Source organism: Ziziphus jujuba, chromosome 2, assembly GCF_031755915.1.
Source record: "Ziziphus jujuba cultivar Dongzao chromosome 2, ASM3175591v1".
In the NCBI taxonomy this organism is placed as follows: domain Eukaryota; kingdom Viridiplantae; phylum Streptophyta; class Magnoliopsida; order Rosales; family Rhamnaceae; genus Ziziphus; species Ziziphus jujuba.
This window is the reverse complement of record NC_083380.1, coordinates 17,054,581-17,075,125: the sequence shown is the minus strand read 5'-3', so window position 1 is coordinate 17,075,125 and position 20,545 is coordinate 17,054,581. Positions and strand designations below refer to the sequence as shown.

The following is a 20,545-nucleotide window of genomic DNA, read 5'->3' as shown; positions in this document are numbered from 1 at the left end:
TGAGATTTTTTGTTCAAAGTTTCCCAGGAAGTCTACCATCTTAGGATTGCTCTCGCTTGAGCACGCTTAACGTCAGAATTCTTTCTAACCTGAAGCCAACCGTTCTGAAAAAGCTTTAGTGTTATGAGAGTGACTATTATTACATTTGAACCATCCCTTAATTTACAACTGGACATTATGAGATTGGACATCAGTTAACTTGCCAATATCCCGTACCCTTCCACACTGATTGTCACAATCCACCTTATTGTGGCCTAGCATCCTTGTTAGGACATTCTAACTAGATACAGGCTCTGATTGTGAGATCCCACATCGGTTGGAAAGGGGAACGAAGCATGCCTTAAAAGAGGGTGTGGATACCTTTCCCTTGCGACGCGTTCCCATGAGGGAAAGTAAAACTGTGAGGGGTAGGATTGGGCTCACCACCTAGCTTCCAAAGCGGACAATATCGCAATTGGGCCTGGGAGGCCCAGGCCAGTGGGACTGGCAGGTGAAGGGGTGGGACCCCTAACCATTGCGACACGTTTTGACAAAACTGTGCGGGCTGGGCCCAAAGCGGACAATATCGCATGCGGATGGTATAGGCTATTACAGATGATATCAGAGCCAGTACCTGGATTGGTGTGCCAGCGAGGACGCTAGGCCCTAAGGGGGGAGGATTGTGAGATCCCACATCGGTTAGAAAGGGAAACAAAGCATGCCTTAAAAGAGGGTGTGGATATCTTTCCCTTGCGACGTGTTCCCATGAGGGAAAGTAAAACTGTGAGGGGTAGGATTGGGCTCACCACCTAGCTTACAAAGCATACAATATCGCAATTGGGCCTGGGAGGCCTGGGTCGGTGGGATTGGCAGGTGAAGGGGTGGGATCCCTAACCATTGCGATGCGTTTTGACAAAATCGTGCAGGCTGGACCCAAAGCGGACAATATTCCATGCGGATGGTCTGAGCTGTTACACTGATACCACTTATAATACCCCATCATCATTGGCAGATCTGATACCCTCTACCGATATTGTTCTCAATTTAGCCACTGCACTTGGTATGAGATTTTTTGTTTTGAGCTTTCTAAGAGTTTACCCATCCTAGAATTGCTTTCGCCTAAGCAGGCTTAACTTCAGAGTTCTTTTGAAATCTGAAGCCAAATGCTTTAAAAAAGTCTCATCGTTATAAGAGTGACTATTATTATATTTGAATCATCCTCTAATTTATACTCAAATGATGTGGGATTGGATACCAGGTACTATGCAGTGCCCCACACCCGTCCACACTAATTGTTACAAATTCATTTCATTTAAATTAATTTTTGAATTTTTAAAAAACAAAATCTTAAATAGAAAAATGAACCTTAACATTAACCACTTAGTAATAGACATATAAGTTTGGTGACTGATGGTGATAAGCTTATTACGTGTATCAAATTATGTGTAACATTCTTTCTCATTCGTAGGTCATTTTTTGTCCTTAACAGTGTAAATTTTTTTAAATGAATGATAATGTAAATGTAATATGATTTGAATATGGGTGTCTGTAATTTTTTAAATGAATGAATGTTTAGGATTTTGAGCTTTGATGCCATATTAAATTACAACTATTCCCAAAAGTTTAAACTATAAAAATGTAAGTTTATTGTCATGCCTAACACTAGCAAAGATGTGATTGATGAAGTTTGACGTTAAATTTAATTAAAAGGTGTAAATGCAGTAGTTGGAAATGTAAATGAAAATGATATATTTTGAAATTAAAAAGATCTAATTAAATTTAAGTCAAAGCTCAAGAAGAGCAAATGGTGGCACTTTAAATTAATATCTAAATTTCGAAAAATTCTTATTGATAGTTTTATAATAGTATTAAAAAAATTATATTGGAACATGTTTCTTTTTTACTTTTGCTTCTTCCTCTTGCCATGTGAAACAAAATTTTTTTTTTTTTATAACCGAGCTAACCCATTTATTTACGTGGTTCAATAAGACTCGTTCTTATTTCAAGGTTGGTGAGGATAAAACCATGTAGCTAACTAGTTAGTATGAGTCATTCCAAAGAATAGTTGTTGATTCTTATAATTCCAAGTAATCAATAGATTTTATCATATCCAAAGCTCCCAAACCAACAAATACCAAATTGAATTGGACTATTTTAAATTTGATCTAATTAATTTTTAACTTTAAAATAATCTAATTTTATTGGACAAAATTTAAATAGTTCCATCTAATTCCGATCAATCTCGCATTTTAAATAGTCCATAAATTATGATAAGTTCTTCTTTTGCATTTCAGATTATAATTTTTCTAACTATTATGGGTAGATTTTAGACCTAGTTTGCCTAGATAGGATTAGGAAAAAGGATTTAGCCTTCTAGCATGCTGAACAAGGTAAGGAAATAACATTTGTGTGATGGCTCCATCGGACATAATAATGAGCTTACGACCTAAAGGAATGATAAGAGAAACAACAGCCCTAGTAGTCCCTTAAAACAACACATGGGAGAAGACTCTAGAATGCCCATCTCAATACGGTAGCATCCAAGCTATATGCACTCGCCAAGATAACTAATCTATGAGTTCAGAAAACCATAGTGATAGGAGCATGCGTAAATCATTAGGGTGCACATGTGACCTCCACGAGCTAACCAGTAAGATGTTATTTCTCTTTATCTCATGGAAGTACTATAGCTAGGTTAGAATGGACCATCAGACGAACATGATTGAATGCCTCCACATAAAGCATAAGCTTGTCATTATATCCTACTATAGCCTTATGAAAGGCCAAGATCCATCTCACATGGTCAAAAAGCTTTCCTATCTAAATGGAAGATCCAAGTCATCCATATCCAACAGGTTGGGTGAGATGTGGTGCAAATTCATCTATTCTTACTCCTTATAAGTAAGCTTAGGTTTGATCTTCTTGGGGACTCTATTCCTTTTGGAGCTTCTCTTGATTTGGCCATCACTTTACCAGAGCTCACTATGAGAGTGACTTGTTTCTTTTTGAATTTGACTTGAGTGTCAGAGGGTTTGTTCCTGTCCACCTGTAGTCGCCCCTTATATTCTTTTCTCTATTTCTTAAGACTAATTCTCATTAGCTCAATTTCACATGGTGGGAAAGATGCAAGGCCGGGGACTTTAAAGGTCCAAGAGCTTCATCGAGCAACACGAACAACATTTTGATTGATGAGATTTCACTAGTAGCACTCACATTGCCCATAATTTTTTTTTTTATGCTACTTTAGTCCAATCAAGTATTTTTGACTGATGTATTTGGTAAAATTAACTTAAATAACCTATGTAACTTTGTTTAAAATAATTTTACCATGTTTTATTGCTATGAACAACTATTTAATAATAAATTTAGGCAAAATATAATTAATAAAAAATAAATGGGACACCAAAAATTTATCCAGTTTAGTTAGAAAGATTCCAACCTACATCCACAAGTGGAGATGGAGAAAAAATTCCACTACATCAAAGGAGTATAGAAAAGAGTTAAATAAACTCCTACAATCCAAAATCCCAAATACAACCTAACATTCTCACTCAAATAACAAAGAAGAAATCTCGAAGACCAAAGACAAAACCAAAAGAATATTTATGAATATTTTTATATTTTTAGAAGAAAGCAAACAAACCTTGGCTTCACAAAAGCGATCTTGCATAGAGCTTCAAAGCCGTTCTTTTGACTTCACAAAAGGGGAGAATGGTGGCACATTAACGGTATTCAATATAGATTTTTAAGAGACTCTTAAAATTTTTTGTGAAATTGAAAATTCTAAATGTATTAAGTATACACTTTTAGTGACTCTATAAAAGTCATGGGATATACAGTAATATAGACTTCTAAAGATCTTAAAACTGTTTACAAAATTTATGGTGTATTCAATTAAAACACTTCAAAAGTTAATAAAAGTCAGGGGTATTCAAAATTGTAATGACTTTCTATTGATTTTTAAAAATCTAGACTTTTATAGACTTTTTATTCCAAAAAAGAAATTTTTTCCCTTACAAATTCTCTTCCACCCACCTCCAAAACTTTTACAGATTTTCTCAAAACTTTTGACAGTACACCCAATTTTTTTTTTTCCTCTTGCCAATTGAAAAAGTTATAGATACCTGAGAATACACCCCCTTTTTTGTTTTTCCATATTTTCAAACCGGTCTAAATATGAAAATATAAATAAAAAATTAATAATATATATTTTTTTTCATTTAGTTTACCAAATAAACATGTAGATTTCATGCTTATATCACTTTCGTTCATTAATTTTCTTCATTTTTTTAATTTTATCTTAATATCTCTCTAAAGCTCTAATTTAGTTCTAATGTGAAAAACTTCTGAATTTATAGGCTGTTCATATTCTTTTCTCCTATTTTTTTATTGCAAATTTGCCTATGTAATTTTTCATTTTTGAGTTGGCTTATAATTTATTTTTTTAAATATTGTTATTTCCATGAGAAATACTATTTTATTAGTACAAGTTTTATAATATATATTTAAAAGTCAATAAAAGTCTTCGAATATCTATCAAAGTCTTTTAAAATAAAATCTATAAATGTTAATGGAAGTCATTCATAATTCTATAAAACTCTATAAAAGTTAATAAGAGTATATCAAATCTGCAAAAGTTATTCACTTAAAAAGTTAACAAAATTTTTTAAACTCTAAATTGAATACATTCTTTAAGGCTTAAAAGCCAATAAATAAATAAATAAACAAAAACCTATTTATTGATGTGAAATGGAAAGTCACATGGTTTGGCTAATTAAACAACACATGCAACAATTTATTTTGTTTTTGTATGGTGCATATCCTAATTAGTGAATTTGTGAAAATACGGTTATAATACATATACATAGTATTTTTTATTAAAAAAAAAAAAACTACCACTTTATGTACGGAAAATAAGCATTCTTTTGAGTGAAAAAGTTTAAAACGCATATTAAATGTATTTTCGTATTATGCAAGTGAAAAAAAAAAAAACACATATTTTTGAAAAAATAAATAATTTCAATTATTTTTTCTCTTTTATGACAACATAAAATAATGTGTATAACAGATCAATCTATTGTTTTTATTGTTTTTATAACAGATCAAGAGAAAATTTATTGTTTTTTCTTTTGCTATAAGAAATTTAATAGTTTATGAGACAAAATGAAAAAAATACATATTAAAATTTGGAGGTAATTAAAATGATGTTAACCCTTACCCTCTTTGATTTTGTCGGTCCATTATTATTAATTAGAACAGGCCAAAAAAAAAAAAAAAGTGTGCTAGAAGGCAAAAAGTTGTTCAAAAACCATCTCGTACTTTAAGTTTTTTCTTTTTTATTTTAAATGGAGAAATATATATATATATATATATATTTATCAATAGTTTACTTGGTATTGATCGCTGAAACAATTAGTTATCACATATATAATGCAGAAAAATATGTTATAACAAATTTAGGTCAACTCAAATGCCGAGAGCAAAAATACATCAATATAAAACGAATTAAGTTTCTAAATGGAATCACAAAAAAAAAAAAAAAAAAAAAAAACAAAAAGTTTGTAAAAAACCACTTCTCTCGCTTATCATTCCGTACTAGCTTTGTTTGTTTGTTTGTTTATTTATTTATTTGTTGTTTGTTTGTCACATTGCAATATATCCTAAATTGAAGGGAGAGGGATTTATCCAAATTTGATTAAACCTATAACCTGAAATTAGACCTGGCACAATCTCACACAATATGAATCTACATGATAATTTACGGATTTGAATTGATGATATCGTATCAGATCTGTATTAGTGTCATCCAATAAGACCCAATAAATTAACTGATGAAATACGATAATACACGATAAACCCATTATATCCATTAAAGAGAGATATTTTTGTAACTATAGAAATTTTATAATATTAAAATTACTTAATTTTTTGTTAAACATGTATTAATTTGTTCTTTTTTTGGTTTAATTTTTAAAAACTCTAAAAACAAACAAGTTACTTTGTAAGATTTTTTTTAAAAATATATTATTTTATTATTTGAAAGCTAAATCAGATTTAAATTTTCAAATTTATATATATTTTTACTAGGTTAATGAGTTGAAAGACGGATTATACAATAATTTAATGAATGGGTTTGGATTTATCATTTCAATACGAAAGCTTAACAGATCATATTTAAGTTAACTAAATTTCACACGAACACAACGCGGCACAACATGAATACGATTCAACACGATATATTGCCAAGTTTACCTAAAATATGGTTTTACCATACCTAGATCTCACATTTTTAGAAAAAAAAAATTCTATATATATATATATATATATCAGTTACATTCCTTTTGTTTTGAATATTTATTAAAACAGATCAATCTATCAATTTTGGGCAATTTTTACCTGTTAATTTTAATAGTTAAAAGTCAAATTTGTATTTGCACAATGTTATGCAATCATAAAGTCCTCATTTTTAGCCTTTAACTATTGCAATTAATTGATAAAAATTGACAAAAAACTGACCATGTGAATATGTTTTGATAAATATAGAGAATTAAAGATAGATTAATAATGATTAGATTATCCAAATGTATAAGATCTATATGTAATTATGACAAAACTGATAGGGGTGTAAATTGAAATTTGCCTTAATAATTTTTTTAAAAATCTTTTGCAAATTTTCACATGCGAAGTAGGAATGTCAATTTATCCTGCACATCCCAAAAACCGCAGTACACCGCCCCTAACTAAGCGGTTTTTCTTTGAAAAATCGAAGCCGGTGGTCGGCTCGGAATAAATCCTTAAGGCCCAAATCAGCGACAGACAATGACCGGAAAATAAAGAACCCTGCCCAAACCAGGCCCGTATATTTTTACTTTTTATTTTTTTTATTTTATATATTTGGACTATTGTATTTATTAAAGATGTATTTTATTATAATTTTAAATTTATACATTGATGTATTTTATTGTATCTTTATTATATTTTAGTCACTTTATTTATATTTTATTCATAAAAGAAAATTTTTTTATATAAATTTTTCAAAAAAATTATATCAATTATAAAAAAAAATAAACAGGAAAAACCGCCCTGTCCAGTCTCCGATTAGGAAATTCCCATCCCCACATGGCCTCTAAAGAAATGAAAAAAAACTGTGGGGATGAGATGAAAAGTTCCCTGTGGGGATGGAGACGGGATTTTAAAAACCCATCCCGTCCCGCCTCGTTGACATTCCTAGTGCACAGAAAATGTACATTGAATTAAAATCTAAATATTCAATAAGAAATTACCTGATGAAAAATAGCATAAAAATAAACTTTTAATACCAATCATTGTCTATGACTCAAAATACTAAGAACATCAAGGTATGCAATTTGTGTACAATGGCAGAATTTTGTTTAAAGGGACACCATTGAATAGTTAAACATATATATTTGTTTAAAGTGATGATAATATAAATTATTACATCCAATTTATAACTATGTGCAAGTGAGGTTGGTTCAATGGTATCTATGACTGGAAAATCATGGGTTCAAGATGCCAAAATGGTGGATATTATTGTAAATGATAAGTGAAGTAAAAAAACCCAATAGCTATGTGTTTTTTTTTTTTTTTAATTTAATGAATTAAAAATAAGGATTCAATTATTGCTACTATTTTTATTCAAATTCAAATGAACTTATTTTTTTTTTTTTAAAAAGTAATAATAATGTTTATTAACTTCTATGTAAAATTAAAATGGTTGCTTTTATTCAAAATTAAAAGAGGGATTTTGGCCTCATAGACATTAATAATTATATAAGAATGAAAAATTTAAGTGGACTAATGTTATAAATAATTTTACATCGTTTCCATTGAAAAAATAGCTATATAAAAATAAAAAATAAACATTAGCTATATAATATAATATATATATATATATATTCTATTAGCTATAAAAAAAATAAAAAAATAAGTATTCTCCAAAAGAATATTTTATAAATCAAGAATACAAGATTATTATCAAAAAAATAAATAAACAAAGTATACAAGACTTCGTCTAATCTGCAATTAAAAAGGGGCAAGATTATTATCAAATAAATAAATAAATAAAGTATACAAGACTTCCTCTAATCTATAATTAAAAAGGAGGACTATTTTATAGAGGGACACTTTTTATTATTTTGAGAGGGGGCACTATTTATTATTCTAAAGAAATATACTTGAAAAAAAATAACAAGCTACATTAAAAAAAAAAAGAAAAAAAAAAAGAATAAAAATTGAGGGGAGACACTGGGTGCCCCTAGGCCTGAGCTAATTTCGCCAGCGCTTGTGTACTTACAGACATGATCTAATGATAAAATTACTAAGAATGCATTTTTATATTCCATTTTCAAACTTCATTCTAGATAAAAATCTCCTCATCCTCTAGTGTAATAAAAAGATAAGCAACTTGTTCTTAAAAAAATCCACACTGCATCGGGATCCAATCACAAAAGTTTTATTTTTTGACATATGTAATACATATATGACTTTTAATTGCTTTATCTAGAAAACTACTGGTTTTATAAGAGATCTCTAACAGGCTATTTATAATTTCTCTATTTTAAAAAGTAATATATATTTTAGATAATTTGAATATGATGTAGAAAGTCAAATCTACTTTTTATATAAAGTTTTTAATATATTTATTTATTACTTAATAATTTTCAATGTATAATTATAATTATATTCAGAGATTGTATACAATTTAGAATTTGATAAATTTAAAATAAATTATAATTTATAAATTTAGAAAAATTTGATATATTATTATGAAATTTTATAGATTTTATATAGAATTTGTAATAATCTAATAAAATCTTTGAAATGAAAGTTTAATTTAATATTGATATTTTTTTTTATAAAATCTCTTCAAATTTATCAAAGTTTATTATTTTTTAAAATTCTTTAAAGTGAATAACTTTTTAAATATTCTTATATTTTAGAGATTTCTATAAAATGAATATATTTGATTTAATAGATTTTTATAAAATCTATTAAAATTTGAATTCAATATTTCTTAAATTGCTTGAATTTTTTTTTATAATCTGAATCAAATATATCTAAATTTTTAAACTCTAAATTGAATTTACACACAATTTTATATTTTTTATATTTTTTAAATTTAATTTAAAAAAAAGAAATCAAAACAAAAAGAAAAATAAATCATAATTATTTGTTCCGAATTGAAAAATAAATAGTAGTATTGAAATATAAGATTTTTTAAAAATATTTTTATTTTAAAAATATATATTCTTTAAAATAAGTACAACGAAGATACTATAGAATGAAAAATGCTTAATCATGTACAAGTGGGATGGTTGTCATGTCTCATCTAAACTTTAAATTTAGATTCAAATAATAATTATACAGATCTTTCTTGGAATCATAATAAAATAATTATTATATACATTGAGAGTTGTTCCGCAGTAAACTGCTTCCCACTTTCTAGTAATAACAAGCATGGTCTAGTAAAAAAAAAAAAAAATTACAAAAAATACAAAAAATAAAACAAAACGAGAAAAAAATCTTAGCACTTGAGTGTTACTTTAATTTTCAATAAAAAAATTGCTATTTGTGATTAGTAACAGATAATTATTAATAAAATTTGTATGTGATATAATAATGGATAATTATTATTAACTAATTTACGTTTAAGATTTTTATAGAAAGATAATAAAATTAAATATTTTAATTAAATTTTATTATTTTAATAAATAACAAAATTTTCTTTAATTAAATAAATTAGAAGATACTTTCCCATAAATCAAACATATTAATTTAATTGCATGCGGTTTTGCACATCAATTCATGTAGGACAGTCTTTTAACAATTTCAACCATTGCATGTCCCCCAATCACTTCTTCCCTACAAATCTATAAATAGTATATCCCATCATATAAATTCAACATACAAGAAGACTAAAGTAACCACCCCATCATGTCTTCCAGCATGCTAGCCATTCTCTTACTCTTCCTTACCTCTCTCTGCTTCCTTCTAACATTGACAAAAAAGCACACTAAAAATGGCCAAAAACTTCCACGGGTCCTGAACCCCTTCCCGTCGTCGGAAACTTCCACCAACTCAGAGCACTTCCACACCGAGCCCTTCAAAAACTGGTTTAGAAATACGGACCAACCATGTTGTTACAACTTGGAGGCATCTCTGCACTACACAAAAATTGAGATCTAATGACACTATAAACAAACGCGTCTGAAAAAATAAAACGGTGATACTGAAGCTAATGCATTCGTTAAAATTCCATCAATATACGACGCATTCAAAAACTGTCAAAGTCAAACGGTCACTAAAAACAACAATACGGGATGTTACTTTTCAGCGTAGCTGAATATGCGACTGAACAGAATCGCCTTTAATATTGTGCGTATATATTTTTTGAATTATAGTGTTTAAATGCTAGACTTATGTAAAATGATTAACCAACTATTTATCTATGTTTACATAAGAACAAAATTTAATTATATGAATACTAAAAAATAGATAAAAACAGGCAATCTTTATAATATAAAGTGCGTCGCTTAATATTTGATATGATAAAAAATGAAAAATCGCTTAAACTTGCAAAAAAACAATATAACTGAGGTTGTTATTCAATTATTTAATTTTTCATGTATAGTTATTTTTTGTTAATTAAACTTGCGAATTTTTTAAATTGTATTTTTGTTTTTTTTTTTAAATAAAAGGAACAGGCAACACAATTACTTCATTCCATGTCGCATGTTCCCTTTTTTTTTTTTTTTTCCGAACTATGGGATTTTTTTTCAATTTCAAATAACCAGTGAAAATATTTAAGCAATATAATTGATGTTGTTGTTCAATTATTTAATTTTTCATGTACAGTTTATTTTCTATTAATTAAACTTGCACATTTCTTGTATTTTTTATTTTCATTTTTTTTAATATAAAGTGGACAAGTGACGCAGCAGATTCATTCGCATTGCCTGTTCCCCTTCTTTTTTTTTTCTTTTTTTTTTAATAATCAATGTGATTTTCTTTCAACTTCAAATAACTAGTGAAAATATTTAAGCAATATAACTGAGGTGGTTGTTTGTTCTTTTTTTTTTTTTTTTTTTAAAGATAAGGGGAATAGGCAATGCAACTGCTTCATTTTGCATTAGCTGCTTCATTTTTTTTTTTTTAATCAATCTGGTTTTCTTTCAATTTCCAATAACCAGTGAAAATATTTAAGCAATATAACCGAGGTGGTTTTTTGCGTTTTTTTTTTTTTTTTAAGATATAGGGAACAGGTGATGCAATTGCTTCATTTTGCGTTGCCTGTTCTCTCTTTTTTTTTTTTTTTAATCAATCTAATTTTCTTTCAACTTTAAATAATCAGTGAAAATATTTAAGTAATATAACTGTGGTGTTTTTTGTTTTTTTTTTTTTTTAAAGATAAAGGGAACAGGCGACGCAACTGCTTCATTCCGCGTCGCCTGTTCCCTTTTGTTTTTTTTTTTTTAATAAATCTAATTATTTTTCAACTTCAAATAACTAGTAAAATATTTAAGTAATATAACTGAGGTGGTTGCACAATTATTTTGTTTTTCATGTATAGCTTATTTTTTGTAAATTAAACTTGCAGATATCTTAAATTGTATTTTTGTTTTTGTTTTTGTTTTTTTTATGAAGAAGGGAACAGGCGACGCAACTGCTTCATTCCGCATTGCCTATTTACTTTTTTTTTTAAATCAATCTGATTTTCTTTTAACTTCAAATAAACAATGAAAATATTTAAGTAATATAACTGGGGTGGTTTTTTTTTTTTTTTTTTTTTTTTTTTTTTTTTGGGTTTGTTTAGGATAAAGGGAACAGGAGACGAAACAGCTTCATTTTGCATCGCCCGTTACCTTTTTTTTTTTTTTTTTTTAAAATCAATCTGATTTTTTTTCAACTTCAATTAACTAGTGAAAATATTTAAGAAATATAACTGATGTGTTTTTTTTTTTTTTTTTAAAGATAAAGGAAACAGGTGATGCAACTACTTTATTACATATCACCTGTTCTCTTTTCTTTTTTTTAGTTAATATGATTTTTTTTCAACTTCAAATAACCAGTGAAAATATTTAAATATTATAACTGAGGTGGTTGTACAATTATTTTGTTTTTCATGTACAATTTATTTTTTATTAATTAAACTTGCAAATCACTTAAATTGTATTTTTATTTATTATTTTTTAAAAAAATAAATAAATAGACAACGCAAATGCTTCATTCCACGTCGCTTGTTTCTTTGTTTTTTTTAATCAATCTGATTTTCTTTCAACTTTAAATAATCAGTGAAACTATTTTAGCAATATAACTGAGGTAGTTTTTTATTTAATTTTTTTTTAAGATAAAGTGAACAGGCAACGTAACTGCTTCATTATGCGTCGCATGTTCCCTATTTTTTTTTTTAATCAATATGATTTTTTTTCAATTTCAAAAATACCAGTGAAAATATAGAGGAAAACGCGATGCATCTTTCAACAAATGCGTCGCCTTTTCTTTTCTGTTTTTTTAAATTTTTTTATTTACATGTATGTGTACAAACCCATTAAAAGAAATAAAATCAAATAAGGCCACGCCAAAAATTGAACACAGAACCTCTTACACTATCAAAGAATCACCATACTACCAGACCAAATGACTTGGGTGTAATAATACAACAAGAACTAGCTAATATAGTTTTAGGCGACGTATTATTTTAACAAAGAGTTGCCAAATAAACAAAAAGATGACACCTTTTCCAACAAATGCGTCGCCTTTTCACCCAACCAATTTTTCTCTTTTTTTTTTTAATTTGAAAGTTTTTTTTAGTAATTTTTGTTTTAATTTTGCAAATATGCTTTTTTTAATTTGTAGATGAGCAATTAAAAAAACTAATTAAAGATAAAATAAAATAAAAAATAAAACATGGAATAGGCGACACTTTTTAATGGAATTGCATCACTTGTTCCTTCAATTTTTTTTTTAAAAACAAGTAAACTATCATTGAACACAAACACATGAAATTTAAGCTCATTTAACATACTTATATAGATAAATTGGTCAATAAATGCTTGTTGAATTAGAATTCTATATTCCGTACCCTATCTCAAATTAGGTCTTGAGATATTTTATGTCTCGTCTATACATATATATGTGAATAATTGAAAAGAGCATTGACAAAACTATTTTTCACTTTTAGATCAATGGAATTTATGTTCATTGGATTGCTACATAAATATATTTGTAGATGAACAATTAAAAAACTATTTAAAGATTATAAAGAAAATATAAAAAATAGAACAGGCAATGCTTTTTTACCATAATGCGTCGCTTGATTCCACAATTCAAGAACAGAAAACCCTTCTTGAAGAAAATGCGTTGTCTGTTCTCTCAATTAAAAAAAACAAAAATTTTAAAAGAGATGCAAATTTTATAAAGAATAAATGTGTACTTAAAAAACAAAAAAATAAACAGTAATCTTTGATATTTTGCTTCGCATTTTTAAGAAATATTTTTAATGTTTATTTTTAGATGAAAATAAAAAATTAATCAAAGAAAAAAAAATAAAATTGAGAGAAAAGGCGACACATTTAATTGTAAATGCGTCGCCTGTTCTCTTAATTAAAAAAAAAAAACATTTTGATACTTGCAACTTTTAAGAACAAACAAAATGTAATTCAAAAGCAAATTAATAACTTTTAAAAAAGGGAAAAATAAAAAATATCTAATGACTCTTTTTGCTTTTTATGCGTCGCCTGTTCCATCAAAACTTAAAATAGCCGACACTGTCTGTTGTAAATGTGTTGCTTATTCCCTTTAAAAAAACAAAAAATTGAAATTTGCAAGATTTTAAAGTAAATAAACTGTACTTGGAAAACAAAATAATTAAACTCCCACTTTGGTAATTTTATTTCACATATATAAGAAATATTTTTGGTATTTATTTTTAGATAAAGAACAAAAAACCAATTAAAAAAAATAATTACATTGATGGAACAGGAGACACTTTAAGATGTAAATGCATCGCCTGTTCTCTTAATTTAAAAAAAAAAAAAAGAATCTTCAAAAGGGTCGACTTTTTGCCATTTTCTGAAAAATTTTGGCCCGTTTTAAAATTTTTACGCGCACCTTTGAATTCATTTTTTTTTTTAAAACTACATCAACTACACTACCTAATAGATATTACATTTGGAAGCAATCTAAGAAAAACTTAAAGAGTGGGATATTTCGGATTTCATTTTTCATTTGACTACGTTGCCGTTAGGAAGCTGGGTTTCTCTGTGTCGCTTTCGTGATTAGCTGGGTTTCTTCTTTCTTCGTCTCCATCATTTAGGTGAGTTTATTTTTTCTTTTCGTTGGCGGAGACATGTGGTGGGTTGTTTTTTTTTTTTTTTTTTTTTTTTTTTTTTTTTTTTTTTTTTCGCTTTAACCGCAGGTTAGGTTTGTTGGGTTTTCTTAATCTTGCTTTTGTAGATATTTTGTTTGTGATATTGCTTGACATTGTTTTGCTAAGTTCAACAAGTATTTTATGTCGAAGATCAACTTAATTAGAGATGGTCTGTTGTTTTAACTTCACCACAACATCATACTTTTGTTGAAGAAGATGTTCTTAGAAATACTACGATGGCTCACAATTCATTTGTCATATAGTTGTCAAGTATCGATGAAAATGATAATGAGAATGAATGTAAGAGTGACTATGTTTGTAATGACTGTAAGGGGATATGGATAAACAATATCTTCTAAATAAATTTGTACGTATATTTATTAACTTATGTTTTAAGTAATATTTATGACATTTATTATTATTCATTTAATTATTTTTTTGATCCCCTTCATTATGTGTTTCCATTCTTAATTAGGAGAAATATGTCTCACCAAATCTTAAGAACAATGATAATATTCTTTAAATTTTCATTTACTAAATTACAAATTTAATACTGATTAATATTTATTTATTTTGCATAAGTGTTAATAACTTTTTTAATTTTTCCATATGCAGTATGAAGGTGTAATATCATTAACAAGATGATGTCAACTTCCATCTCAATGAGTATGCATTCATGGAAGTTTAATTAATATTGAATTTACTTTTGCACATACAATAGTTTATCAAATTATGTAAAAATATGTCAATGAGATAATATTTAATTTATTTGATAATTATTTTGTTATGAAAAAATATTTATTTTAAATTTTTGTATTCTAATTATTTTGGATGAAGCTAGTTTTAGTTTTTTTGTATTTTAATTATTTTTATATTTTTACTATTTTAATCAATTTTCACACAATTAAAAAAAAAGTAAATTTAAAAAAAAATAAAGGACAACGCATTAAAACAAACAACGTCGCTTGATATATTTGGCGACATTGTTTTTCAACATTTAGCGACGTTTCACGAAGAGTCTCCTTTCATTGGATATTTTTAGCGACGCATATATTTAACGACTCTTTAAAAAACAGTCGCTAATAGATTTTTTAGCAACTATTTCGTATAGCATCGCTAAATAATGCATCGCTATCAATGGAACATAAAATCTGATGCATCTATGAAAGCATCGCTAAAAGTGCATCACTAAAAATCTGATGGAAAATCTAATGCATTTGATAAATATGTTGCTAAAAGTCTAGATGCGTCGCTAAAAACTTTAAAACAAGCGACTCTATTAATGCATCGCATGTTGTTTTATGGATTTAGTGATAAGACGTTAGGCGACGTAGCATAACACATCAGTCTTTATTTTGTACGACGCATTAATTATGTCATTTATCAATGCGATTCTAGTAGTGCTGCCATCGTCGTCTCATCCCCGGAAGCTGCTAGCCTATTCCTCAAGACACATGACACTAGTTTTGCTAGCCGACCTAAACTCCAAGCTTCTGAATACATGTCATATGGAACCAAAGGAATCGCTTTAGCTGAATATGGTCCATCTTGGCATAACATTAGGAAAATATGCACTTTTCAGCTTCTAAGTTCATCGAAAACTCAATTGTTTTGCCGAGTTGAGGAAGGAAGAGTTTGGATTGCTTGTGCAATCACTTAAGAAATGTGTGGTAACCAGTGAAGTGGTGGATTTGAGCCTGAAAGTCTGCGAGGTTGTGGAGGATATAACAATGACGATGACACTAGGAAGGAATAAAGATAACAGGTATGATTTGAAGGGACTAGTTGAAGAGGTGTTGAATTTGGTTGGAACTTTCAATCTTGCTGATTACGTGCCTTTTCTTGGGCCACTTGACCTTCAGGTTTGTCTTTGTTCTTTTGACACCCATTTTTGTTGGATTTTTATACTGATTATAATCATCTAGCACAGCTCCCATCTAGTTTTTGGTTGGTCTTTTTAATTTCTATTTATCTATTTTGGTCATTTTACTTTTGTTAGAAAAACTGTTCTTTCAACGTCCTATTAAATAATGTTTTTGTTCCATGTGATGGTAAAGGCTTGAACAGTTCATGATCAACTCAATCTCGACTCAATTTTAGCTCACTTAAACTTTAGTAGTAAAGAAAATGAGTCAAGTTTGAGCAAGAAATTAACTTGCAAGCTTATCTTAAAGAATAAATAAAGCTTGTTAGTAGCCTGTGAATAATTTAAATTTGTTACTTATATATGTATCTATATACTTAAATAATATTTTTTATATTTTAAATTTATAATTTTTAAAAAATTAAATTAATTTTATAATAAAATAAATAAAATTTATTAATAATTAATGTTGAACTTTATATTTTAAGTAAATAAATAATCAAATTTTTATTTTGTAACGAACCGAATCAAACTTAAACAAATTATTTTAAAATTTTATAAGCTTAAATCAAATTTCAACAGTTATAAAATTATATAAGTTAAATTTAAAAATGTTAATATTTATCTTAATTTAACTCATTTACACCCCTAAACAAAGATTTTTCACGACATATTGTGTGACCACATACTATGGATGATAACATGGAGGAGGACAAACGCTTCCAATTGCAGAATTGAAATATAAAAGTCTCCCTAATTACGGGTCCCACAGGATTAGCATCATTTAAGAATTTTGTCTTTATGTGTGTTTTGGCAATAAGAATTTTGTAGTGTTTAAATAAAAAGTAAAAAAAAAAAAAAAAGGGACCAAAAGGCTAACTAGTGTTAAAATAAAAAGTACAAAAAATGGACCACTAGACTAGCCAAAACATAGAGCTAGGATGCTTTTTTTTATAAACGTTGATTTTGGTGCGGATTGCATACGGACGGTACTATAGAATTATTCTATATATATATATATATATATATGTATCTATACATATAATTGTTTATAAAAAAAAAAAAATTTTCCCCATAAATTTCACATAATCATTCCTTCAAGGGAGAAGTCTATAATTTTATATGTAATGTACATTATCTAGTTAATCAATGAACTAATAAAGTTAATAAATTGAAAAACAAAATCTCATGATATCTTATGAATCTTTTTCTTTTTGAGTTTCATTAGCTACCTCTGGTCAAGAAAATGTTAAAATATGTAACATAGGACATGCAATATAAACAACACACACACAAACACAAACAGACAGACACACACACATATTTATAGTACCGACACTAATTAATTTGTTTAATTAATTTTAAGTAATATTTATTTTCTATTTTAGTGAGGGCTTAGTTATATATTTAAAAAGAATGTTTAATGATGCATGATTTTTTCTCTTCCAAAAAAAAAAAAAAAAAAAAAAAATAAAGTATGGTCATTATATATAAAACTAAAGTCAATTTGAACTATCAACCCTAACTGTTTTTAATCCATTTCTGGCCTAGGGGTTGACAGAGCGCATGAAGAAAGCTAGCAAGGTCATTGACCAAATACTGGAGAAGATTATAACTGAGCATGAGCAAGATTCTAACAAACAAGTCCAACATAGGGATTTTGTTGATGTCCTACTTCCAATGATGAACAAACCAATGAATCCCAATGGTACGCACGCCTAAATACTTGATCGAACAAACGTCAAAGCCCTCTCACTCGACTTAATTTCAGGTGCATACGATAGCTCTGCCACCGCCATCGAATGGACCATCTTTGAACTTATAAGACACGCAATTGTTGTGGAAAAACTTCAAGATGAGTTGCAAAGTGTCATTGGCATGGACCGGAATGGTGGAAGAAAAGGACTTGGGAAATTTGAGTTACTTAGACATGGCAGTAAAGGAGAGCTTCAGGCTTCACCCAATTGCACCATTATTAGTCCCTAGAGAAGGTTTAGAGGAAACTAGTATTGAAGGATATTGGATACCCAAAAAATCAAGAGTGATGGTGAACACTTGGGCAATCGGACGTGACCCGAATGTGTGGTCCGAAAATGTGGAAGAGTTTTATCCAGAAAGGTTTATCGAGAGGAACATAGACCTAAAAGGACAAAATTTTGAGCTTCTTCCATTTGGGTCAGGTCATAGGATGTGCCCTGGAGTGCAACGGGTTTAACTACTGTTAGATTGGTTTTGGCTCAATTGGTGCATTGCTTTAATTGGGAGCTTCCTTATGGTATGAAACCCGATGATCTTGACATGACTGAGGTTTTTGGTCTATCTATTCCAAGAGCCAATCACTTGCTTGTGAAGCCCATATTCAGATTAATTTAGAAGCCCGTATAAGGTATTATCGGAAAAAAGTGACTTGTTTTAATGGTGTCAAGGCCAACTCATATTCCAATTTATTTTCTATATATGTTTTTTTTTTTTTCAGTTTTTATAAACCTAAAGATAACAATGTAATTTAGTTCGTTACATTTGTTTGTAGAAAAGAAAAGTAAAAAAATAAAAGAGGGAAGAAGGATTTTTAGTTTTTTAACTGTTGATTATTGGATCTTGATTTTTTGTCACTGTCTCATGCATGTCCATCGTTAATGATATGATACCACATCATTTAAAAACATTATAAAACACCTAAGAGAAAACAATAATATTTTTTTAAGATGATGTTCGATTCTATTATCTTTTTTTATTGTTTAATTTTTGTTTTAAATTTTGTTATTTGGTAAAAACCTATTTGTAGCTGTAGAAGAATAAAAGGACTAAAAAATAGGGACACAATATTTCCATCCTTGGTAATTTACCTTCCAAAATTTAGTTTTAAGTTTGTACTACAAAAAAATATTGACACAATATCTCCATCCTTGGTAATTTACCTTCCAAAATTTAGTTTAAAGGTTGTACTACAACAAATCTCAGTACTCTTTTTCCAACTCTATGATGTTTTTGACCTAGGCAACTCAAAAACCTTGATAATAAACTCGTTACATACTTGATATTAGGCATTGTATCCAGAGATAAAGTGAATTTCCCACAAAATTTCTGTAACGAGTTTCATTTAATCTTGTTGTACCATCATTCTTTATCTTTTTTTCATTGCATATCAAGTGGACAACCACTAGATTGAAACCATACATTTTGAATTTTTTTAGCATACTTTATTTAGCAAATAAAAACTACCCCATTGTCTTCATATATATAATTCAATACCAAGAAAGCTATGTAGAAAACAAATCATTCATTTGACATTATTTCATCATTTCTTTTTTGAATTATTCAACCATTTTTTTATTTTTTATTTTTTGGTTTTTGTTTTTTTTTGTTTTTTTTGCAATTTCTAGTAAATATCAAATCATCAACATATAAAGCAACAATAAGGATGTTGGACTCACCTAGATGCTTCTTATATAGGGTTGGTTCACTCATGTTCTTTTGAAATCCTTTTTAAGTAAAGTCATCAATTTGATTATACCAAATAAAGTTTAAAATTTCGGTATCAATAAAAATATCAAAGGTTCAAAATATAAAAATATAAAAAACTATAGAATATTGATAAAAATTCATTAAAAAAAAAAAGATAGAAATTGATTGATATTTTGTAACACCCTAACTTTACTGGTGGATCTGTTACTTTCTGCCAATATTGTCTCTAATTTAGCCATCGTACTTGGTTTTGGCTTTTTATTCAGAGTTTTTCAGAAGATCAGCCATCCTAGACTTTCTCTCGCCTAAGCATATTTAACTTCGAAGTTCTTTCAAATCTAATTGTGTGTGTCTAGTGGCCAATTTACGAAACTAATCTTTTATAAGACTTAATTTGTAAATCTAGCAACCCAGTCAATTTTCCAATCAAGAGAGTATTGAAAGCAATACACTCAAGAAAAACACAAGTAAAGAAGATAAAAATAATATTAATAATCAACCCATTCATTCAAATATCATATGAGTAGATATTCAATCAACATCCTAGAGAAAATATGTAGCTAAGAATGTTCATAGTAAGAACCAATTCCTAATGTAAAGAAAAACTCATACATAAGAACATAATCTCATACAGATAGTTAAATAATTCTTAATACAAACTAATAGAGTGAGAAAAGGTAGAGAAAAAAACTAAGTAGTAGAAGAATCTTGGTGCTCTAGTGTCTTTAAAAACCTCATTATCCTTCCAATCCCAAACTCTCTCTCTCTAGGTTTTTTTCTTCCCTCTCTAGATTTTATGTGTTCTCTATCAAAATCTTCTCTTATTCATGTCAACCTCTCACCTTTCT

At 28.2% G+C, this 20,545-nt stretch overlaps 1 pseudogene; it reads left to right on the top strand.

The window, feature by feature from the left end:
* The first annotated feature begins 9,933 nt into the window (after positions 1-9,933).
* Positions 9,934-18,605, top strand: LOC107418829 (cytochrome P450 CYP736A12-like; annotated as a pseudogene).
* Positions 18,606-20,545: the final 1,940 nt, after the last annotated feature.